Below are 25,022 nucleotides of genomic sequence, written 5' to 3' on the forward strand. Positions count from 1 at the left end.
TTGTAAGCCGCTTCAATGGCAAACGAAGGGGGAAGGACAGGGGAGCCGTGGAGAGGGAGGGAGGGAGAGAGAGAGAGAGAGATGAGATACAGCCCAGGAGAAAAAAAAGATTGCAAGCCAAAGGAAGAGAGGAGGAGAGGAAGGTTCAAATGCAATCGATGATGACTCCTCGCTGCTATTACCAGGCTTCTTGGAAGGAAGCGTCCCTCCTGCAGCACTGCTACTCCCATCGCTGTGACTTTGCTGTAGCGCTCGGGGGGCTCGCTGCTCTCTATCTCTGGCAGCAGCCGCGCTTCTTTGTCATTATTGGCTGCAATCAGAGAGGTAGCAGCCAGCTCTCCCAATGCAGAGAGATTACTGCCTTTCCCCGCTCTCCCTCCTCCTCCTCCTCCTCCTCCTCCTCCCCCCTTTGCTTGACTCCACTTTGCAAAAAGGGAGGCGGTGGTGGGGAGCCAGGTAGCTGCATCGCCTTCTCTGTCAAGGCCAAAGGCAGGGACTCGGGATAATTCTCAGCAGGACCCCGTGCAACTGTGACATACCGGGGATAACAGGGAATATGGTGGGCCGCGGAGAGGTGTACCTACATGGAGATTTGGAGGGGGTGTTCTTCGGGTCCTAGAGGCCAGCAACCTAGCTGGGCATCAAGCTCAGCTAGAATGTGCCATGCTGTTGATAAAGCGAGTAGAACGCAACAGTGATATCTGCCGACCCCTGGAGTCGATGGCTGTACGGCCCCGTTCCCCCTGGGATCTGAAAACCTGAATGCACCCCCCCCCAATGTAGCACACTGGTCCCCTTTCCAGCCCAGAAGGTTCCCAGCTAATCCCCGGGGATTCAGGTGGATGGGACCCAGCCCAGAAAACCATAGGGGGAAGGGGAGACAAGGATTCATGGCCAGCAGCAGCCCCACGGGCAGAGACAGACGTCCAAAGAGGCATCTTCCGAGTCTGCGGCGCTTTCAAGCGGCTCTTTGGCAAAGACTATCGGCCAGCCTGCCAGTGGCTGCTTCCTCCTACGAGGACTGCCCGTCCTAGATAAGCAGGAGCAAGACCACTTGGTCGGGCGCCAAGGAAGCCTTGGTGGAGCCGGGAACAGATTTGTTTCCACATTGTCTGAACTCCGGAGCGGATTGTTTCTAGGTCTCTGGAATGGGTTGCCCGAGATGGACCCCCCCCCCCCCTATTTCGGGGTTCTGAATGGAATCAGGACCTCTTAATGCTTGAGAGTTCGATTCACGGAAGTCAGGGGGCGCTTCCACACACACTCAATAACGCACTTCCGATCCACTTCCAGTGCATTTTGCAACTAGGTTTTGCTCTGTGAAATGGCAAAACCCGCTTGCGAACAGTCACGGAAGCAGGCCGAAACGGCATTATTCGGCACCAGTAGAGCGAACTTCCCAGCCAAGTGGAAAATGCCTCTCTTGTTTCTTCAAAACATCCTTTCTCTTTCAGACAGTGCCAGGATCCCACAGCTGGCCCCAAAGTGAACACTACAGATTCCAGAACGCCTAAAGGGGAGTTGCCCTGACTTGGATGTTCCCGGCTAGCCTGAGCTCATCCGATCGTGGAAGCTAAGCAGGGTCAGCCCTGGTTAGTACTTGGACGGGAGACCACCAAGGAAGTCTAGGATTCCCATACAGAGGCACGCAATGGCAAACCACCTCTTAAAGTCTCTGGCCTTGAAAATCCTACAGGGTCACTAAAAGTTCATTGCAACTTAAGAGCAAAAACGGGGAGGGGGATTGAGCAAGATCGGGAGGCGGGGCAAAGAGTCAAACTCAGACAGCTCTTAGGAACCTAACAGAGGGTTGGATCGTGTTCGTTAGTGCTGGAAAGGGAAAAGTTGTGGCCAAGATCACCCGTTTTGTGAAGATCCAGATTGTGGAATGAAAGCAATGAACAAGTATCTGGAAATTCTCTTCTGGCATGAGGGGGGGGGGCAGGAGAAGGAGAAGGAGAAGAAAGAGAAAGAGAAGGAGAAGAAAAAGAAGAAGAGGAGGAGGAGGAGGAGGAGATTGGATTTATACCCCGCTCTTCACTACCCAAAGGAGTCTCAGAGCGGCTTACAATCTCCTTTCCCTTCCCCTCCCCACAACAGACACCCTGTGAGGCAGGTGGGGCTGAGAGCTCTTTCCGGAACTGTCCTTGAGAGAACAGCTCTGACAGAACTATGGCTTGCCCAAGGTCATCCAGCAGCTGCAAATGGAGGAGGGGCAAATCAAAGCTAGTTCTCCCAGATTAGAGTCCGTGCACTTAACCACCACACCAACCTGGGGGAGACGTTCCTGCCCAGGTATGGATCAGACTCTGGTGAAAGTTATTTTGCCCAGTTTGGGCAAAGGAACCAAACACTGGGTACAGGTTAGCTACCTCCAGATTGGGAAATTCCTGGATATTTAGGGATGGGGCCTGGGGGATGGGCAGGATGCGTGGCGGGGAGGGTCCTCAGTTGGGGTATCATGCCACAGCGTCCACCCTCCAAAGCCGCCATCTTCTTCGGAAGAACTGATCTCTACCGCATGGAGACCGGTTGTGATCCCAAGAGATCTCCAGACTCTGCTAGAGCCGGCAACCCTGAGGGAGGCATACGACTCCCAGGCCCCCATTCAGACCGCCATGCGCAATCTCTCCTAAACCTGACTCCTAACGCCCCTGGAATGGTAGGAATAATTTGTACGGCGTCCCCTAGGAAAGGAGTCGAGAATGTGGCTGATGTAGACTGGTGGGAGGGGGTGAAACTGAGGGGGTGGGACTCATGGATTGCATCAAGGGCGCCCCCTACCGACTTCCTGAGCCCTAGCCTAATCTTCCCCCCACAGCATGTTCGTTCAGGGACTTTTTCTGAGGTGCGGCGGGACATGTTTTTGAGCGAGCCAAGAGACTCCACAGCGGATCAACCCGTCAAGTCTATCTAGCTTCACCTGTCTACTCTGACAGGCACAGACAAGTATTTCTCGGCACCTGGAGAGGCCGGGGATTGAACCCGAGATCTTCTGGATGCAAAGTGTGCACTCTGCCACAGCTGTTCTCCACCACGGCGGGCGCCTCCTTAGCCAGGGTACCAAGATCTCTACCATTTGCAAGCCCCAACAAGAGGGGATCGGATACATCTTTGGGAGATTAACAGACGCTCAGGCAGCGTGGTGCAGTGGTTAGAATGTCAATCTAGAATCTGAGAGGCCCAGCCTGGAATGCCGTCTGCTGTGGCCGCTCGCTGGGGAAGCTGGGGCCGGTCACACTCTCAGCCTAGTCTAAATCACGGGGCTGCGGGAAAGATAAAACGGAAGAGAGGTAAGCCGCTCTGGGGTCTATAAAGGCGAGGTATAAAGGAAGCTCCTGCCAACCTAGCCGTTCGAAAGCAAGAAATTGCAAGTAGATAAATAGGGACCACTTCGGTGGGAAGGTCACAGCGTTCCGTGCGCCTCGGTGTTTAGTCATGCCGGCCACATGACCACGGAAACGTCTTCGGACAGCGCTGGCTCTTCGGCTTGGAAACGGAGATGAGCAACGCAACCCTAAAGTCGGATTCGACTGGCTTTCGAGCAAGGAAGCAGATGAATAAATAAATGGAACCTCCATGTTCAGAGGCACTGTACCTGTGAACAACAGCAGCCCGGGGCCAGACAGGTTAGGAATGCTGCAGCCTCCCTTGGGCTTGTGGGTTTCCTTGGGGCGTCGGACCGGCCCCCGTTGGAAAAGGGCAGGGGGGCTCCAGAAACCACTCGTCTGATCCAGCAGGGCTGCTCTTACATCCTCATGTTATCTTCCGAGAGCCCGCCTGGCGGCTCCGGTGGAACTCGAGAGCCGCTCATAACCGAGGAGGAGACTGAGGAAATCTTTTGAGGCCAAGCCAGCACTCGAACGCTTGCAAGTCCCAACAGGAGGCGTTCCTTTCTGATCCCAGGAGGGATCACGGCGGGGCGTCGCAAGCCAGGGCCTGCAGGTCCCCGCGGGGGCCTCGGCAGGCTTTCGAGGAGAGGCCAGCGTTTGCAGAGAGACCTTCTTCGGCCCTGTGGCTGAAAGGATGGACGGGAAGGGAAGGCTTCCTCACGCTCAATGCCGACAGGAAGGGGAGAGGTGGCGGGGCAGCAGATGCTCACCCCTGCCAGAGATGCGAGCGCCGGGGAAGGATCTGGGCTGTTAATTTATAGAGAGAAACGTCAGTGCTGAAAGCTGCCAAGGCAGCAGAGGAAACCTCTCCTCTGGCTGTGGGGAGACATTTGCCTCTTAGACCGGCTGGAGAGGGGGCAGGGGGGAAGGGGGAAGGAGGGAGGGGGGGAAAGGAATCAAGCAATCCTATTGTGTGCGGCATAAATCTTTGCACCGGGAGCCTTCACGCCTCTGCGCTATTGATAAAGCGAAACAAGTCTTAAATGTTTAATGAGCAAATAAACCTGTTAAGGGGGATATGATGAACGGCCTGCCTCGGCCTGCCGTTTAAGGCGTCCCCGCCGCCCTACCTTTTCCGAGGGGGGCTCCCGGAGGTTTGTTTTTTAAGGTGAACTTGGCGTTCCGGGAGGGCGCATGGTGCACAGCGCACTGACACGAATGCTAACCGCTGTCCCTTCACGCGGGAGCCCGTAAACATGTCGGTCGACTGTTATTAAGGGGGGAGGGAAGAAGACAGAGCCCTTTTAAGAACTTGGTAGGGTGCGGAGGGAAGGGGGAGGGAAAAGACCACCCAGCGAAGGAAATTGCATAACAGGCGATAAGTGCCATCAGGGAAAGGCAGGCCCAGTGTTTGCAGGAAAGGAAAGGGAGAGCTCTGCCAACCCGCCAGGGCCTCCACAGCTGCCCGCACTCTTAAGGAGCGGCACAACAAGCCGCTGGCGTGCCACAGCAGTCTTCCCGTCAAATGCTCACGTTTTCTGGGATCAAGGGGAACAGACAAAGCTGGCTCGACCCACCTGTCAGGGACCTCGGCAGCAGTGTTCCCTCTAAGCTGAGTTAGTGTGAGTCAGCTCACTGTATTTTTAAGCCTCAGGTTCACACATTTTTGTCTTCGCTCAGGAAGGAGGGCTCCAGAGCAAGCGAATTGATGCAGCAGCCAAATCGCTCGCTCCCAACTCCAATGCCAGTAGCTCACAAAGTAGAATTGTTGGTCTCAAGACTCCACCGCTTAGAGGGAGCATTCCTCTGTCCAGTCCGTCCTCCAGTGTTCCCTCTAAGCTGAGTTAGTGTGAGCCAGCTCACAGTTTGTTAGCCTCCGGCTCACACATTTTTGTCTCGGCTCAGGAAGGAGGGGCTCCAGAGCAAACTAACTGATGCAGCAGCCCAATCGCTCGCTCACAACTTTAATGCCGGTAGCTCACAAAGTAGAAATTTTGCTCACGAGACTCCACAGCTTAGAGGGAGCACCGCTCAGCAGCTATCCTGCCTGCCCTCTGACCCCATTTCCGTCTTTGCTGCCGATGCCCAGGGACTGGAAGAGGGGGAGAGAGCAGCCCAGCTCTGCAGAAATGCTCCCTCTAAGCTGTGGAGTCTTCTGAGCAAAAATTCTACTTTGTGAGCTCCTGGCATTGAAGTTGGGAGCGAGCGATTTGGCTCCTGCATAAATTAGCTTGCTCTGGAGTCATCCCTTCCTGAGCTAGGGCAAAAACGAGCGAGCCGGAGGCTGAAAAACGGTGACCTTGCTCACCCTAGCTCAGCTTAGAGGGAACACTGTTCCAGACAATGGAGCAGCCAGCATCTCCACAAGGGCTCCAGGCAATGCGCTGAGCATGCACGCACATGGGAGCAAGCTGACCCACCTGCATCTTTGCGAAGGCATACGAACCGCACAGGGCGGCTGACTCAGTGAAGGGATGGAAAGGGAAGAAAGACGGTATTGATCATCAGGAGGAGACTGAGAAGTTCAGAGGGCTTGTTAACAGAAAAACCATTCTGCTATGCTCAGATGCATCTACTTATTAAGGAGACCAGACAAGTGTGTGGAGGGCTGAGGTCGATCCAACAGCTAGAGCCAGTCTGGTGTAGTGGTTAGGAGCGTGGACTCTAATCTGGGAGAAACAGGCTTGATTCCCCATGCCTCCACAGGCAGCTGCTGGATGATCCTGGGTCAGTCACAATTTCTCTCGGAGCTGTTCTCTCAAGAGCAGTCCTCGAAAGCGCTCTCTCAGCCCCACCTCCCTCACAGGGTGTCTGTTGTGGGGAGGGGAAGGGAAAGGAGATTGTAAGCAGCTGCAAGACTGGCGGTGTACAAATCCAGTCTCTTCTCTAAATGGAACCTCCCTGTTTAATGGCAGCGTATCCTTAAATACTAGTTGCCAGCAGATAGCAATGGGCAGGGGAGGTTTTGATGTCTGTGCCCTCCTTGTACGCTTTCCAGAGCTCTCTGCTTGGCCACTTTGGGAAACAGGATGTTGTTCCAGGTGGACCTTTGGTCCAATCCAGCCAGACTCCTTCTTTTCTTAAGAGGCTCTAGTGAGAAAACGAGGGTAAAGAAAGTAGTTGTGTGTGTGCACAAACGTGGTTGAGTCCTACACGTAATTAAGTTTTGATCGCGAAATGGTGACACTGGGGAAGCTGTGGTTCCCAACCTCCAAGTGGGCCCTGGAATTCTCCCAGAATTCCAACTGGTCCCCAGACTACAGAGATCAGTTCCCCACAGAGGAAACGGCAGCTTCAGAGAGCAGATGCTACAATGTACCATAGAATCTAGGAGAAATGGAAGTCCTAGAGTGACACCATTTCCCTGTTGAGCTTCCCCTCTCCCAAAATTCCATCCTCCCCGGTCACCCCCCCTCAAAGGAGTCTCCTGAGCTGGAGTTGGCATCCCGAGGTAGAGCAGTTTCAGTGGCAGAAGAAACATGAGCAGGAAGTCTTTGTGTCTCTCCCGCTCTGCCACTAGCTTTATTTTCCTCCCTGGTCAAGTCCCTTAATGCTGCTACTATCTCTGCATCTACAGTTGAAATTTTGGCAATTGGGGATCTTTACTTTCCTCCCAAAAAAAGCTTATTGAGAATATACTCTCATTGCAAGCAAAAATGACTGGCGGGATCCAAACGGCTGCCACTGCTACCCCATCTTGACAGCCAATGCAAGAGCCGTTCAAGCATTCCTGTTTATAAATTTATTACATTTTCGGATATCGCACATAAATTCAGCGGCTTGCTAATTGTGCTTCTCCTCCCATTTCTTCCTCCTTTTTAAGCCGGCATCGATTCATTTATCGTTAAGGATTTCCAACCCACCGTTCCATTAGGATTCGCACACAATGCCATAAGACCCAATCACAGATCAATTGGAAAGAAGAAACTCACGGTATGATGAAGTGAGCTTCAACTCACAAATACTTATGCGATGGAACATTTTCTTGGACTTTAAGGCCTTCATAAGAACATCAGAAGAGTCCTGCTGGGTCAGACCAGTGAGAGTCCATTTAGTCCGGCATCCCGTCTCACACGGCCAACAACTGGGCATAGAGGCCGAGACCTTCCCTAATAAGAACATCAGGAGAGCCCTGCTGGATCAGACCAGTGAGGGTCCATTTAGTTCAGCATCCTGTCTCACACAGCAGCCAACCAGTTCCCCTGAGAAGAACATCAGGAGAGCCCTGCTGGATCAGACCAGTGAGGGTCCATCTAGTCCAGCATCCCGTCTCACACGGCCAACAACTGGGCAGAGAGGCCGAGGCCTTCCCTAATAAGAACATCAGGAGAGCCCTGCTGGACCAGAACAGTGAGGGTCCATCTAGTCCAGCATCCTGACCCACATAGCAGCCAACCAGTTCCTCTGGAGGGCCAACAACAGGGCACAGAGTAAGAGACCTCTCTCTGATGTTGCCTCCTGGCTCTGGTATTCAGAGGCTGACTACCTCTGGATGTGGAGGTTCCCTTCAGTCACCAGCAGGGCTCTTTTTGTGGAAAAAGCCCAGCAGGAACTCATTAGCATAATAGGCCACACCCAACACCAGAAACTCATTAGCATATTAGGCCACACTCCTGAACGCACAGCTCATTAGCACATTAGGCCACACCCCCATGTTACCAGAAGCGTGGTTATCCAGCCACACCCACCTTTTGCTTGTTATTCTGTTTACCTTGTTTGTTGTCAAAACCCAGGGCTTTTTTGTAGCAGGAACTCCTTTGCATGTTGGGCCACACACCCCTAATGTAGCCAATCCTAATGAGTTTCTGCTGTTGGGTGTGGCCTATTATGCTAATGAGTTCCTGCTGGGCGTGGCCAACTTGGGAGCCAGCCAGAACTCCGTTCCTGTGCGTTCCTGCCCAAAAGTAGCCACCGATAAACCTCTCCCCCAAGAATCAGCCTGATCCCCTGTCTATGCCTGTGGCCCTCACTACATCCTCTGGCAGCGAATTCCACATTTTAATTACGCGCTGTGTAAAGAAGTATTTTGAACTTTGTTCTACCGTCTGCCTGAAAGAAACCAGGGAGGCTGTGCCAGCGATAACGAAATAGAAGCGGCGGTGGATCCGGATTCAAAGGCGCATCCAAAACTTCACAGACCGCCTGAAAGATCCAGCTTCGTGCAGATGCCGGGCCCGCTTGGAGAAGAAGGAACCAAAGCGAGATGATACCAGCACAACAAGTAAAGGTTCTGTCTCCCAGTAACCGCTCAACTAACTGCTTGAGGCATGGGCCCCCGGAGCACAGCTGAAGTTCCTTAAAAACAGGGGAGCATATATTGCCTACAGCTGTTTCGCAGACTGCAAGATGGCATGTTGACCTGTATAAAACAACTAGCTCCTTTCGATATTTATGTCCCACTTACGGCTTTGTTCTTCGGGTCGGAAGCGGAGATGAGCACCGCATCTCTCGAGTCGGATGCGACTGGCTTTCGAGCAAGGGAAACCTTGGTCACCTCGAGACTAGACTACTGTAATGCTCTCTACATGGGGCTGCCTTTGTCGCAGGTTCGGAAGCTGCGGCTAGTGCAGAATGCTGCAGCCAGGCTGTTGATGGGTCTCCCTAGATGGGAGCACATCCAGCCTGTGATGAAAGTGCTGCACTGGCTGCTGATAGCTTTCCGAGTCCGCTTCAAGGTGCTGGTACTTACCTTTAAAGCCCTATATGGCCAGGGTCCGATGTACCTGAGGGACTGCCTTTCGCCATACATGCCCCAGAGAGCACTACAGTCCAGGGCCCAACATCGATTAGTGATCCCGGGCCCTAGAGATGCCAGGCTAGCTGCTACCAGGGCCAGGGCTTTTTTGGTGGCGGCTCCTACCTGGTGGAATGAGCTCCCGGAGGAGATCAGGGCCCTGCGGGACCTCTCACAGTCCCGCAGGGCCTGCAAGACGGAGCTCTTCCACCAGGCGTTCACTTAGGAGCCGCCACTACCACCACCACCAATTGTCCTGCGGTAACAATGGGACAACTGGGATGGCCTATTATAAAGATCTAGCCACAATACTGCGATGGATCGGTACCGCTGAAGCGTAACATCTATAGGGCAATATCTACAGGTCACCATCTTGATACGACTAACTGGGACTGAGCACTTTATTGTTGTTAAGAATGTTGTTTTATTCTGTTTTTAAATGTTTTATATTGGCACATGTTGCCCTGTTTGTGAGCCGCCCTGAGCCCGTTCGCGGGGTAGAAATATAATAAATAAATAAAGGAAAACCATTACCATTACCTTTACTTGCTCCCCAGTGGGGGACCCAAAGTGACTTTCGTCATTGTTATTGTCTCTCCTGGTTTTTCTCCCCCAACTGCCACCCTGTGAGGTAGGCTGGGCAAAGAGAGAGCCGACTGGCTCAAGGTCACCCAAGAGCTTCCATAGCAGAATGGGTGTGTATGTGTGCGTAAGAAACGCCCTGGAAACATTTGTTATATTCTTACAACATCCATCAGTTTCTGGGCACTGGTGTTCATTTAATAAGCGGTTTTTAAAAACACCAACGAGCAGCCGGGAGAGACAGCAAAAGACAGTTTACAGCTGCACCTATTGGAATTTTGGTGAACATTCCATGGTACCATTCCATGGTACCAGAAGCGTTCAACCAAAGAAGAAGGTCTCAGTTAGAAACTGCTGTTCCAGATTTTTGCTCTGTGCTACGCCCCCTTGTTGAAATTTTCTTAGAACAATAATTCCACAACCAGATCATGCAATTTGCCACAAATCTCATGTCCAAAGTTCACCATTACACACCCTACATTATTAATGCAGTGACCAAAAATGCTTTGTGTGTGGTGTTTTACTGGTACGTATTGCTGCCGCAGAATTCTTTTTGTGCAGTTTTACTTACATCCACACTTGCACATTAGCACAGCAACCCACAAAAGGAATCTCGATACACCTAAATGCACTCTTGCATCTGGGTAGCTTTACTTGGGGTGTAGTATCAAATGCACAAACACAGAGATCGGATTGGAAACAGAGGGGAAAGTGAAAATCGTAGCAGACTGGATATGCGCAGCACCTGGTTCTAACACTGTAAATAAAATACAGGATAAAAACAAAACCGTCCTGAATCGGTTCCATTTTTGGGAAAACAGAGAACGTGGACTTCACGACTCCAAAACCCTAGGAAAAATTTGGAGATGAGAATTTCAGAAGTCTTCCCACTCTCGATAGGTTGGAAGAAAAATATTTCCTGCCATGTGCTCCCCACCTAACCCTGAAGATGATTGATTGGAAGCACACAATTATAGTTTGCCAGAGGTGAAAAATCCGTGCTGTGATACTGCGGAATGTTCACAAACATTCTAACTTCTGAAGAGGAGAGGACCACTCACAGCCAGGAAGCGTGGGGGAGGAAGGTGTTTGGGTCGGAGAAAATGCTTGGCGTTTTATACAGAAACCTCACACCCAACGGCTGTTTTAGCTAGCCCCTAACAGGACAAAGGCAACAAGGGACACCGAGGACCCATCTTGATGCTGGGGGACATACAAATAGGGTTGGAAAAGGGGATGGCATGTGTCAATCACAGGGAAACAGGGCGGGGGGGGGGGACACACAGATTGTGGCTCTCCCAAGCTCACCCTCCCACATTCCCTCAGTACCGTCCACAGTACTTCTGTTCTTTTATATCCTTTTGCGTGCAGCAACCTTCAGCTCTGGAGAGGCGGCGGGGTGTGTGTGTCCGCTGTGGTCCAAAGACACCAAATTGGCGCCTTGCGAGCAGGGCTCCTCCCTCTGAGAGGTGAACTGGATAACAGCCACCTTTTCACCAACGGGGGCGGCGCATTCCGGGCCAGGCTGTCTTTCAAGTTCATTCAATGTGCCACTCATATCCTGCCTCCCCGCCGGCCGGGAACAGACACCGCGGAGGCCCAACAAAGGAAGAAAGGCCCAGCGGTGCCTTTTCCTCCGATTGGCTTGGCTGAGCAAGGCCCTGCAAGCGGCCCTGAGGTTTCCTCCATGGGAACGGAAAGAGGTCGAAAGGGCCAGAGGTCACCTCAAAGGGCAACCCCGGGAATTCGACGGGGCCTTCCTCTCTCCTCCCTTTCAGAGAGACTGCCAGAACCGACGAGGCCGGCTGCTCGAGGGGGAGAATCGAACCAGATTCTAGCAAGATTCCACAGGGCTCTCGGGGTTCAGCTGCCTTATTTCTGTCTCGTTTTATTTCATTAGCCGCTTATCGACGGGCCAAATTAGTATCCCGCCTCTCTGCCCTGACAAGGGACGCGGAGGCAGCTAACGATTGAAAACCGACATGATCAAAATTCGCGTTTCATCGAAAATCAAAACCTCTCCCAAACACACAACAAAACTTAAAAAAAAAAAGTTAGAATGCATACAAAGCATTAAATCAATGATTAGAACATTGGTCGGGAAGAAGAAGGAGGAGGAGGAAGAGGAGGAGGAGGAGGAGGAGGAGGAGGAAGAAGAAGAAGAAGAAGAAGAAGAAGAAGAAGAAGAAGAAGAATTATACCTCACCCTTCCCCTTCCCACAACAGACACCCTGTGAGGTAGGTGGGACTGAGAGAGCTCTTGAGAGAACTGCTCTTGAGAGAACTGCTCTGAGAGAACTGTGGCTTGCCCAAGGTCACACCAGCAGCTGCATATGGAGAAGTGGGGAATCAAACCCGGTTCTCCCGGATTAGAGTCCGTGCTCCTAATCAGTACACCAAACTGGAGGGAATGCCAAGTGAAACAAAACTCTTTGCCCACTGGCGGAAGACAGAAACAGAAGGGGACAGACGAGTCTCCCAGGGGAGAAAATTCCAGAGCTTTGGGGCCACGAGCGAGAAGGCCCTCTCCCGGACTGCCAACCCCCTTGGGGGCACCTCCAAAGTTGACCCTGCTTATATCCTGCTTTCCTCCCCAATGGTGACCCCGAACAGCTTCCGACATTCTCTTTTCCTCCCTTTTGTCCCCACACCAACCCTGTGAGGTAGGTTAGGCTGACAGCTCAACACTGGCACAAGATCACCCCGAGAGCTTTCAGGGTAAAGTGGGGATTCGAACAGGGCTCTCCCAGATTGTAGCCCGACACTCTTAACTACTTCACCCAACTAAACTAACAGCTACATAGAGGTACATAACTTTTTCTTTTTGGCGAATATTGTGTGTGTGTGTGTTGTGTATCTGTGTGTGCCTGGAAGTCATGGTTGACTTCTGATGACCCCTTGTGGGGCTTGAACGTTTCAGAGAGGCAGTTTGCTATTGCCTACCTCTGCGTCCCGGTCCTGGCATTCCTTGGAGGTCTCCCATCCAATTTCTTGCCGGGGTCGGCCCTGCTTGGCTTCCCAAGATCTGACGAGATCGGGCTTGCCTGGCTATTGAGGTCAGGGCTGAGGTGCAGAACTTTCATTAAAAGGGGGAGGTACAGAAACAGACAGCCTGTAATGTCTTCACAAACGAGACTCTCGTTCTAGGCAATGGCTCCTTTGTGGCTTTTCTGTAACTGGGCTGCGGCTCAGCGGTAGAGCCTCGCTTGGCATGCAGAAGGTCCCAGGTTCAATCTCCAACATCTCAATAAGAGGACTAGGCGGGAGGTGATGTGAAAGGCCTCCGCCCGAGACCCTGGAGAGCTGTAAAGAGGAGCTGTGGCTCAGTAGTAGACAATCTGCTTGGCATGCAGGAGGTCCCAGGTTCCATTCCCGGCGTCTCCAGTTCAAAGGATCAGATTGTAGGTGATGTGAAAAAACTCTACCTGAGACCAACATTCCCTCTAAGCTGTGGAGCCTTGTGAGCAAAAATTCTACTTTGTGAGCTACTGGCATGAAAGTTGTGAGCGAGCAATTTGGCTGCTGCATAAATTAGTTTGCTCTGGAGCCCATCCTTCCTGAGCAAAGACAAAAATATGAGAGCCGGAGGCTAAAGAACTGTGAGCTAGCTCACACTCACTCAGCTTAGAGGGAACCATGCCTGAAACCAGTGTTCCCTCTAAGCTGAGTTAGTGTGAGCTAGCTCAGTTTTTCAGCCTCTGGCTCACACATTTTTGTCTGAGCTCAGGAAGGAGGGCTCCAGAGCAGGCTAATTTATGCAGCAGCCAAATCAAATGCTCACAACTTTAATGCCAGTCGCTCACAAAGTAGAATTTTTGCTCACAAGACTTCACAACTTAGAGGGAGCACTGCCTGAGACCCTGGAGAGCTGCTGCCAGTCTGAGTAGACAATACTGACCTGGATGGCCAGTGGTCTGACTCAGTAGGAGGCAGCTTCATCTGTTCATGCAGGAGGCTCCAGGTTCAATCCCCGGCTTCTCCAAATAAAAGGACCGGGCACTGGGTGACGTGAAAGACCTTCACCGTGAAGACCCTGGAGAGCTGCTGCCAGTCTGAGTAGTCAATACTGACACTGATGGTCTGATTCAGTAGAAAGCAATTTCATGTGTTCGTGTGACAGTTTTGGCGTTCTCATCTCTGCCATTTCGGTCCCCAAATCCCTCGCTGTGCAAATGCTCTGTGCGAACTGAGCCTGCAAATTTTCTACCTTCGCCCCATTCCCCCCCCCCCATTCCCCACATCAAGGTTTTTTCCCCAAAACACATGCATTTTTTTCAATGTTTTTGATTGCAATGTATCCAGTCCAGACAAGTCCAGAGACAAATGTCGAGCTTCGCTCCAAGAGACAATGGACTATGCGGATCCTAGCCCGCTCCAATAAGCGGTAAATAACCTATAGGGAAGTAGGGGTGTGTTTTGGGTGGCGGTTTCTCGGGGGATATAAGCCGGCCTGCAAGCCGGCCAAAGTTGTCTTGTTCCGGATAGAATAAAGTACGCTTTGCTGAAATCACTCTCCGTTTGCGTACTTTTCATTGGTGCAACAGTCAATCACCAGGATATGTACCAGTATCATACAAACGGTGAGTAAAGACCATAAAAATCTGTGTATGCAAACAAGCCTACAAGATTAACAGCACAAAAGGGAAGGAGGGAAACAGACAACAGAAACATAAGCAGAAGAACAAGCAAACAAAACGGGGTCATCTCTGTGTCCCTAATCCAGGGGTACCCAACGTGGTGTTCGGGGGCACCACAGCATCCACTGATGCCTTTCCTGGAGCCCGCCAAGTGTTTTCAGAAAGTGAGTGGGGCTTTTGCTCAGCAAGGCTTCTGATTGGCCCCTGGAGTTTTAATTGGCTGTAAAAGGTAAAGGTAAAGGTTCCCTTGCTCGAAAGCCAGTCAAATTTGACTCTAGGGTTGCGGTGCTCATCTCCGTTTCAAAGCCGAAGAGCCAGCGCTGTCCAAAGACGTTTCCGTGGTTGTGTGGCCGGCATGACTAAGCACCAAGGCGCACGGAATGCTGTGACCTTCCCACCAAAGTGGTACCTATTTATCTACCGTACTTGCAATGTCTTGCTTTCGAACTGCTAGGTTGGCAGGAGCTGGAACTAGAGACGGGAGCTCACTCTGTCATGCGGCACACTCGGGTCTCGAACTGCTGAACTACCGACCTTCCACAGCCTGCAGTTTAGCGTCTTAACCACTTGAGCCACTGCAGCTCCTTAATTGGCTGTGCCTGCCAACAAAAGTCTATATGGTCAAAACAATGGTATTCCCAGTAGAAAGGTATGGCTGTGAGAGTTGGACCATAAGGAAGGCAGAGCGCCGAAGAATAGATTCCTTTGAACTATGGTGCTGGAGAAGACTCTTGAGAGTCCCTTGGACTGCAAGGAGATCGAATCAGTCAGTCCTAAAGGAAATCAACCCTGACTGTTCCCTGGAAGGCCAGATAATGAAGCTGAAGCTCAAAGACTTTGGCCACCAAACGAGAAGGGAGCACTCCCTGGAGAAGACCCTGATGCTGGGAAAGATTGAAGGTCAAAGAAGGCGGGGACGGCAAAGGATGAGACGGTTAGACAGTGTCATAGATGCAACGAACATGAAGTTGAGCAAACTCCAAAGGTCGACAGAGGACATGAGGGCCTGGCATGATGTGATCCCTGGGGTCACGAAGAGCTGGACTCGACTGTGCGACTGAACAACAACAGCAATAAAAAGCCACCACAGTACCAGGATCTTCACCAGGAGACAGCAGGTGAACTGTGGCAGCCATTCTGTGGCTGGCTTCGCCACCTGCGACCAGAAGCCATTTTGGTGTAGTGGTTAAGTGCACGGATTCTAATATGGGAGAACCGGGTTTGATTCCCCACTTCTCCACTTGCACCTGCTGGATGACCTTGGGCAAGCCGTAGTTTTGACAAGAGCTGTTCTTGAAAAAGAGCAGTTTCTGTGGAGAGCTCTCTCAGCCCCACCTACCCCACAGGGTGTCTGTTGTGGGGAGGGGAAGGAGTTTGTAAGCCGCTCTGAGACACCTTTGGGTAGTGAAGGGCGGGGTATAAATCCAATCTCTTCTTCTTGTGGCTGTGCCCACCACACTGCGCCAAAGGTGCCCACAGACTCAAAACGGCTAGGGACCCCCTGCCCTACATTTAACTAGCTATACTTTCAACCCTTGTGACATCTGCACAGGAGACGCTGAAATTATTTGTTACTTTTGTGCCCTTTCCAGCTTCAAGACCCCACCTTCGCTAGAGCTGGGACCGGATTAACCGTGGCTGCCTTCCACGGAAGACTGGCCCATCTGGGTCAGACCGAAAGTTGATCTCGTCTAGAATTCTTTTTCCGGCATGCCTCTGGGAAGCTCACGTGGCAGATAACGAAAATGATACTTAGTAGGTCGAAAACACGAGGCTGACAGACAGGTTCAGCCCCCGTAGAGAGAGCGGAAATGGAAGGGGGAAAGCGGGGATCCCTGAGGGGCAGATCAGGAACACAGAAAGGGGGCTGTCCAGTTACATGAGGGGACAGCTCCTTTCTGGCGCTTGGGTTGCCCACTCTAAGTTGGGAAATCCCCAGTGATTTGGGGGTGGAGCCTAGGGAGGGTGGGGCCTGAAGAGGGGAGGGACCTTAACAAGGTTGGATGCCACAGAGTTCATCCTCCAAAGCAGCCGTATTCTCCAGGGGAACAGATCTCTCTAACCTGTAGAGCAGTTGAAATTCTGGGAGACTTCTTGCCCCCAACGGCAGGTTGGCAAACCTCTCGACTCTCTGTGGCTGGAGTTGGCAGTGCCGGTTCAAATAATTCTGTTGCCTCAAGCAAGATACGCCCGTCACCTCATCTTGCACCGATGTCAACTAGGTGTAAGGAGAAGCTGAGCAAGTTTACATGGATGCATGAAGCTGAAGAAAAGGACTCAGGGCTCTTTAGCTCGGAGAAACGACGACTGAGGGGTGACGTGAGATGGATTTACAAAATTATGCATGGGACAGAGAAGGTGAAGAAAGAAGTCTTTTTCTCCCTTTCTCACAATGCAAGAACTCGTAGGCACTCCATGAAATTAAGGAACAGAAGGCCTGGAACCGATAAAAAGACATCCTTCTTCACCCAAAGAGTAATTAACACGTGGAATTCACAGCCGCGAGAAGTGGTGGCAGCTACAAGCATAGACAGCTTCAAGCGAGGACTGGATAAACATATGGAGCAGAGGTCCATCAGTGGCTATTAGCAAGTTGACATGAAGCTGAAGAAAAGTTAAAGAGGTCTTTCCCTCGATGGAACACGCTTTCTGAGGCAGTGATGCTCTGTATTTTTGGTGCTTGGGGGGCAACAGTGGGAGGGCTTTTGGACTTCTGGCCCTGCTGGTGGACCTCCTGATGGCACCCAAGTTTTGGTCACTGTGTGACACAGAGTATTGGACTGGATGGGCCACTGTCCTGATCCTACATGGTTTCTCTTACGTTCTTATACCTGGAGCAGTGATGCTCTGTAGTCTTGGTGCTCGGGGGGCAACAGTGGGAGGGCTTCTGGAGTTCTGGTCCTGTTGGTGGACCTCCTGGTGGCACCTGGGTTCTGGCCACTGTGTGACACAGAGTGTTGGACTGGATGGGCCATTGGCGTGAGCCACCATGGCTTCTCTTACATTCTTATGTCTGGGTCAGTGGGCCTGACAGATGCTCTGCTTTCTTGGTGCTTGGGGGGCTACAGTGGAAGGGCTTCCAGAGTTCTGGCCCCATTGGTAGACCTCCTGATGGCCCCTGGGTCTTGGCCACTGTGTGACACAGAGTGTGGGTCTGGATGGGCCACTGACCTGATCCAACATGGCTTCTTTTAATGCCTTGGGCAGTGATGCTCTGTATCCTTGGTGCTTGGGGGGCAACAGTGGGAGGGCTTCTGGAGTTCTGGCCCTGCTGGTGGACCTCCTGATGGCACCTGGGTCTTGGCCACTGTGTGACACAGAGTGTAGGTCTGGATGGGCCATTGACCTGATCCAACATGGCTTCTTTTAATGTCTGGGGCAGTGATGCTCTGTATCCTTGGTGCTTGGGGGGCAACAGTGGGAGGGCTTCTGGAGTTCTGGCCCTGCTGGTGGACCTCCTGATGGCACCTGGGTCTTGGCATAGAATGTTGTACTGGATGGGCCATCGGCCTGATCCAGCATGGCTTCTCTTATGTTCTTATGTGACACAGAGGGTTGGACTGGGGGGGCCATGGCTTGTCATGTTCTTATTTCTGGGGCAGTGCTGCTCTGTATTCTTCGTGCTTTGGGGAGCCACAGTGCGGGAGCTTTTGGAGTTCGGGTCCCGCTGGTGGACTTCCTGATGACATCTGGTATTTTTGGCCCCTGTGTGACACAGAGTGCTGGACTGGATGGGCCACTGGCCTGATCCAATATGGCTCCACTTACATTCTTATGTTCTTATCTCCAGGGTCTCAGGTGAAGGTCTTTCCCATCTCCAATGATCCTTTTAATTGGAAATGCCAAGGATTGAACCAGGGACCTTCTGCATACTAAGCAGGTGCCCTACCACTGAGCCACGGCCCTCACCCTCAGCACAGACCTGGCTAGCCAACGTACAGAGCTCTGAGACGGCGCTTGGAATGTCCCACAACCTGTCATCTCCTCCCACACCATCATCAGCCAAAAGGGGCAACCAGAGTTTCCCCCGTCACATCACACCCACCTCACTGGGTCACACCACGCAGCTGCTTTGGAAGCTCGAGTGGAGACCTAGTTCTGGGAACTCAGAGAGGACAACCGTGAAACTCTCTCTGTTCTGACTGCACTGAAGCTGTCCCCTCTGAGCTTGTGAAACAAGCTGGACACGAACAGCCATGCCAAAGGAACACCTGTATAGTTGGGATCTTACAACAACCCTGCATAGCAGGCCAGTACGGCAATCTCAGGACTGTTGATAAAGCACTATATGACAGCAGTCTGCAGAATCACTTGGGTAAATACACAAATAAAAAAATGTTTTAAATTGTGGTTTCATGGAGGGCACGTGGCTCGAACCAGGGACTCTCTGGGCTCCCAGTCTTAGCAAATGACGTTACGCCAGAACACGCGACTATTATGGACGTCTCACAAGAGAGGACGGGAGTGACCCGGTCTGTAATCAGCTCCGGCTGAGGAGCGAGAGAATTTCCCGAAGATAAAATGCGTTTCCTGGCATTTGCGTCCCAGTTCAGATGTTGGGCAGATGGTCCATTTGTCCGGATCACCAGTTTAGCGGCAAGTCCCCCGGGCTGCGCCATCGTTCCCGGCTCGGCCAAAACAACTGGCCATCTGGTGGGGGGGGGGGGACGGGGGGGGGGGGGACGTTGCGGAACGAGCCTGGCCGAACTTCCCCCCCACCCCGAATTCAAGGGCGCATCCTTGGGCCCAGGGGATCCAACGCCTTTGCCCGCCTTCCACAGTCTAAGACGCCGCGCTCCCCCCGGCGCACCGTCTTTGCGGCACAATCCGGGGCTGGCTCCGGCCCTGCCGCAGCTGGAGACAGCAGGTTTTGGCGGTGGCATTTGCTGCCGAATGCAGCCAGTCAGAACGCCGCCCTGGCAAGCGGGCACGGCTGAGACACCGTTGGCTCGGAGGGGGAGGGAGGTGTTGACGCGGCTGTGCCAGCCAGCCAGCTGCTGCCTCCTTTAGGGGGGAAATGTGTTCTTTTTCTTCTTCTTCTTTTTTTGTCAATCAAACTGATTGCTTCCCCCCCCTCCCCCTTTTCCTTCTTACTGCGGGCCAATTGTTTCTGCTCTCGGAAGATAAGGACCTGACGCTGGCTCGATTTGTATGGCTTCGAATCTTGGACCTTGGAACGGGAGGGACGGAGAAATGCCCGGTCTGGTGTCTTTCCAGCCTCCCCTCCCCCCTCCGCCCTCCCCGGCCTTTTCCCTTTCCCTTTCCTCCTCCTCGTCTGCTCTGTCTTGCAATTTGCCTCGAGCTACCTGAGCCTCACAGCTCGCTCGCTATTTAATCTTTATGTCTCCCGCTGGACCCCGGGAGGGTTCTGTCGCTTCCTTCTCGTCAGGCCTGCTACTGACGGAGAGAAGGCCCTCCGACACCTGCCAGGCTGCTGAATGGCTCTCTTACTCCCCCCCCCCTTCTTTCAAAGTCAAAAGGACTGCCCCACCCCCAGCACAACACAGAGCCCGAACAGGAATCATTGTCCAAGCGGAATCCGGGACCTTGGATAGGCCCCGATGCTCACACCCCTGTGCCGCCACACCAGCCCTCTTATCGGTTCCCTCCATCTTGTCATGGGAATGGTCATAGCTGCTGAATAACTTTTCTTCCCCCCCCCCCCCCATAGTTCTTCCAGGGCCAAAAGGACCCTCCGGTGCAACACAGATCCTCGACGAGAATCGGCGGCTGAGCCAAATCTGGGAACTCGGGCAGGCCTCAAGGCTCACCCAAGCTCTGTCTGTTCCCTCCAAAGCTACTGAACGCCTCCTTCCTTCCCCCATTCTTCCAGACCCAAAAGGATCCTCCCAGCGCAACACCGTTCCTGGATCGGGATCAGGGCCCGACCAGAATCCGGGGTCTAGGGCAGGCCCCGCTCCTCACACGACAGCTCGGTGTAGTGTTTAAGGGCGCGGACTCTAATCTGGAGAATTGGGTTTGATTCCCCACTCGTCCACACAAAGAGAAGAAGAAGAAGAGATTGGATTTATACCTCACCCTTCACTACCCAAAGGTGTCTCAGAGCGGCTGACAAACTCCTTTCCCTTCCCCTCCCCACAACAGACACCCTGTGAGGTCGGTGGGGCTGAGAGAGCTCTGACAGAAACTGCTCTTTTTCAAGGACAGCTGTGCCAGAACTAGGGCTTGCCCAAGGTCATCCAGCCAGGTGCAAGTGGAGGAGTGGGGAATCAAACCCGGTTCTCCCAGATTAGAGTCCGCGCCCTTAAACACTACACCAAACACATGCAGCCAGCTGGGTGACCCTGGGTCAGTCACAAGTTCTCTCAAGAGCTGTTCTATCAAGAGCAGTTCACTTAGAGCTCCCTCAGCCCCACCTTCCTGACAGGGTGTCTGTTGTGGGGAGAGGAAGGGAAAGGAGATTGTAAATCACTCTGAGACTCTGAGTGAAGGGCGGGATAAACATCCGCCTCCTCTTCTTCCCCTTCTTCCCTTTCTTCTTCTGCTTCTTCTTCCCTTTCTCTTCCCCTTCTTCTTCTACCACCACTTCATGAATGTCATTTTGGTGTAGTGGTTAAGAGTGGCGGACTCTAATCTGGGAGAACCGGATTTGATCCCCCACTTCTCCACATGCAACCAGCTGGGTGATCTTGGGTCAGTCACAAGTTCTGTCAAGAGCAGTTCTCTTAGAACTCTCTCAGCCCCATCTTCCTCACAGGGTGTCTGTTGTGGGGAGAGAAAGGAAAAGGGGATTGTAATCCGCTGACACTCCTTTGGGTAGGGAAGGGCGGGGTATAAAACCAACTCTTTTTCTTCTACTACTTCTATGCTGCCACATGAGCTCTCTCATCTGTTTCCTCCATGGCTACATAAGTGCCCTCAAGTAGCAACAGACTGATGGCGACCCTGGCTAGGGGCTCCCAAGGCAAGGGAGAAACAGAGGCCATTGGTGTAGGCAGTTTGGTGTCGTGGTTAAGTGCGCGGACTCTAATCTGGGAGAACCGGGTTTGATTCCCCACTCCTCCACTCGCAGCTGCTGGATGACCTTGGGCCAAACCATAGTTCTGTCAGAGCTGTCCTTTAAAAAGAGCAGTTTCTGTCAGAGCTCTCTCAGCCCCACCCGCCTCACAGGGTGTCTGTTGTGGGGAGGGGGAGGGAAAGGGATTGTAAGCCGCTCTCAGACTCCAAGTGAAGGGCGGGGTATACATCCAATCTTCTCCTTCTCCTCCTCCTTCTCTTCTTCTTCCTCTTCCTCTGCAGTGTCGTCCTTGGTGGTCCCCTATCCAAGTAGTGACCCGGCTTAGCTTCTGAAACCTGATGAGACCAGGTAATACCATGCTGCCCATCCACGGCTGTCGCGCATGTCAGAGACCTGATCCGTGCACAATCAGAAAGTCTTTCTTGCTGTCTCGGATGCACCCCAACGGTGAACGATAAAGCACTGTCAACAGCATTGTGCGAATTTGACTGATGGGGACAAAACATGGAAGTAGGAAAAATGACTCAGCATTTCAGTTCTCCCAATTCCTCCAAGGGAACCTGGCTCAGCGGTAGAGCATGCAGAAGGTCCCAGGTTCAATCCCCGGCGTCTCCAGTTAAAAGGACCAGGCAGGAGGAGATGGGAAAGACCTCCGCCTGAGACCCTGGAAAGCTGTAAAGAGGGGCCGTGGCTCAGTGGGAGAGCCTCTGCTTGGCATGCAGGAGGTCCCAAATTCAATCCCCAGCATCTCCAGTTAAAAGGACCAGGCAGGAGATAACGGGAAAAGAGCTCCACCTGTGACTCTGGAGAGCTGTGAAGAGGGGCTGTGGCTCAGTGGAAGAGCTTCTGCTTGGCATACAGAAGGTCCCAGTTTCTATCCCCAGCAGCATCTCCAGTTAAAAGGACCAGGCAGGAGGTGATGGGAAAGACCTCCACCTGAGACCCTGGAGAGCTGTAAAGAGAGGCTTTGGCTTAGTGGTGGAGCCTCTCCTTGGCAGGCAGGAGGTCCCAGGTTCAATCCCTGGCATCTCCAGTTAAAAAGGACCAGGCAGGAGGTGATGGGAAAGACCTCTGCCTGAAACCCTGGAGAGCCACTGCCAGTCTGAGTAGACAATACAGACCTTAATGGACCCACAGTCTGATTCAGTATTAAGCAGTTTCTTCAGTTAATTAGGCAGCGCATATACGCATCAGTGAAGTACCGGTTTATCCATGCGTATCCACCACTGGATTGCTCAAAACTGATAGTGTGGAACGGAAAAAAGCCAGGAAAGTGGTCCTCTCCATTGTTGACCCGAGATGGGTCATTCACGTATGCAGTCATCCGAAAACAGGCATGTGCACAGGAACCAGCCACTAGGGGGGCGCTCCAACTTACTGGAGAGAGGTGTAGTGGTTAGCGGCCTGGGAGACCCAGGTTTCTGGGAGACTCTGGGTTTCAAACCTTTTGGGTGATCTCGGATGACCTTGCAGCCAGTCACACACCCTCAGCTTAACCAACCTCACTGGGTTGTTGTGAGGATAGAAGAAGAAGAAGAAGAAGAAGAAGAAGAAGAAGAAGAAGAAGAAGAAGAAGAAGAAGAAGAAGAAGAAGAAGAAGAAGAAGAAGAAGAAGAAGAAGAAGAGGAGGAGGAGGAGGAGGAGATTGGATTTATATCCTGTCCTCCCGAGTCCCAGAGCGGCTTACGATCTCCTTTCCCTTCCCCTCCCCACAAAGGACTGTGAGGTCGGTGGGGCTGAGAGAGCTCCGACCGAAACTGCTCTTTTTCAAGAACAGCCCTGTGAGAACTATGGCTTGCCCAAGGTCATCCAGCAGCTGCGAGTGGAGGAGTGGGGAATCAAACCCGGTTCTCTCAGATTACAGTCCGTGCAGTTAACCACGAAACCAAACTGGCTGACAAAGGGAGGGAAGGAGAACAACGTGAGCCGCTTTGGGTTCTGTACTGGGGAGAAAGGCGAGGCACACATGGAGTAAATAAATAAAACCCGGCACTTAAAGAAGTCAGATGCAATCGTATGTTTAATCGTTCCAAGATTGGCTTTGAGGGTTTTCTTTGGCAACGTTTTAACGTGCACGTCAGCAGCGCACGGGGGGGAAGGGAGACTTCAGACGAACCTATAATGTGGCAACCTGGGTAGGCTTCAGTTCCAGAACTAATTTTGTACGTTTGTTGCCGTGGAACCAGAAAGCGGGAGGAGTTGAACTCGGTGCTGAGGGAGATTACGGAAACACGAAGGGAACGGGGCCAGGAAAAGTTCTCTTCCCCAGCCATCGGACTCTCCCCTCTGTGCTTCCAAGCTGCTTTTCCGACCGCTCCGGAAACTTGATGCTCCCCAAGCTATCCGAGGCCGGATCTTGCTCGCGGTTGGCTCTCGGTGCCGGCCACAAAGGCTGAATCAGACGGAGTGCCATCAGAAGAAAATCGAGCCTCCCCTTCTGTCGGTTTCTATTTCGCTTCATTTTCTGGCCACGTAGGGAAGGGGGATTGGAGCAACTCATATCATATCAAGCTAGGGTTCCCCTAACACTACCAAGGCAAATGTGGGGAGATTTAGGTGGAGCATTGCCCAGGGAGGGTGGAGTTTGGGGAGGATGTGATGTCACTTCCGAGTGACCACAGAGACTAATTCCTAGAGCGTCACTAGGGAGGCCACGTTTTCTGCTGCCTCTCGGTTTCTTATGGGTAGGAGATTGGGGGGGATCCCTCGCCAGGCCCGGACATTTGGGAAGCATATACCTCTCTCAAAAGCACTCTTGCGGACTTCCAGCTGCAACGGGAAGATCGACTCAATTAATTTCATTTGAGCAAAAGAGCAGAAGTCCTCCTTTATTGCTGTTCCATGGCTTCAATATAGATTTTTTGCAGCTTTGTCTTCAAAGGGGTTATAAAACCCCACTGGTTCTCTCCGCCGCTACCCTTTACTCGTCGTGTTACCCGGTGCTCTTTCTCCAGACCGTTGTGTTTGCTGTGCCGAGGAGTACATTTTTTAAACCGATGTCGGTAAAAGCTTGGCGAGAGGGCGCATCTCCTCTGAGCGATAACTGTCAGAGTTTAGGCCTCTGAGATCAGCACCTGGAACCGAGAGCTGGCTAGGGTTGTCAGTTCTGAGTCGTGAAATCCGCGGAGATTTGGGGGTGGAGCCTGGGGAGGGTAGGTTTCGGGACCTCTGTGGGAATATGATGCCATAGAATCCAGCCTCCAGACAGGGTCACCAGGTCCCCTCGTCTTCCCAGCAAGGGATCTGTGAGGCGATCCAGGAGTGGGTGGGGACATCCCCAATGTGCTGACATCACCCGGAAGTGATGCCAGGGGGGTTTGGGGCAAAACTCTATGGTAAAATGGGGGTTAAACCAGGGGTCATTTCCTGCAGGAGCGCACAGGAGCGGAGCTCTGGCAGTAAAGAGCCCAGGGGGCGGGCACATGCAACAAGCCCCACCCCCTGCTCCCAGCAGCCCTCAGTCAGAGCAAGAAGCAGCCAGGTAAGCAGCAGAGCTCCCCCTCCCGGACCCCCAGTCCAAAACTGTCCAGAGGCACCTTTAAGACAAGGTTTTATTCAGGTACAAGCTCTCCCTCCTCTGCAAGGACAGATCTGCCCGTTCCTTCCCCCCCCCCCCCAAATAGCTAGCCATCCAAAACAGTCCAGTGGAGCCTGAGCGGTGGGTGTTGCCTTCTGACACACTTCCAGTGATGTCAGGGGGTGTGGCATATGCAAATAAGTTATGCTAATGAGTTATGCTAATGAGCTCCGGCGCCTCT

Source organism: Gekko japonicus, unplaced genomic scaffold, assembly GCF_001447785.1.
Source record: "Gekko japonicus isolate JY-2015 unplaced genomic scaffold, Gekko_japonicus_V1.1 scaffold136, whole genome shotgun sequence".
Classification (NCBI taxonomy): Eukaryota; Metazoa; Chordata; class Lepidosauria; order Squamata; family Gekkonidae; genus Gekko; species Gekko japonicus.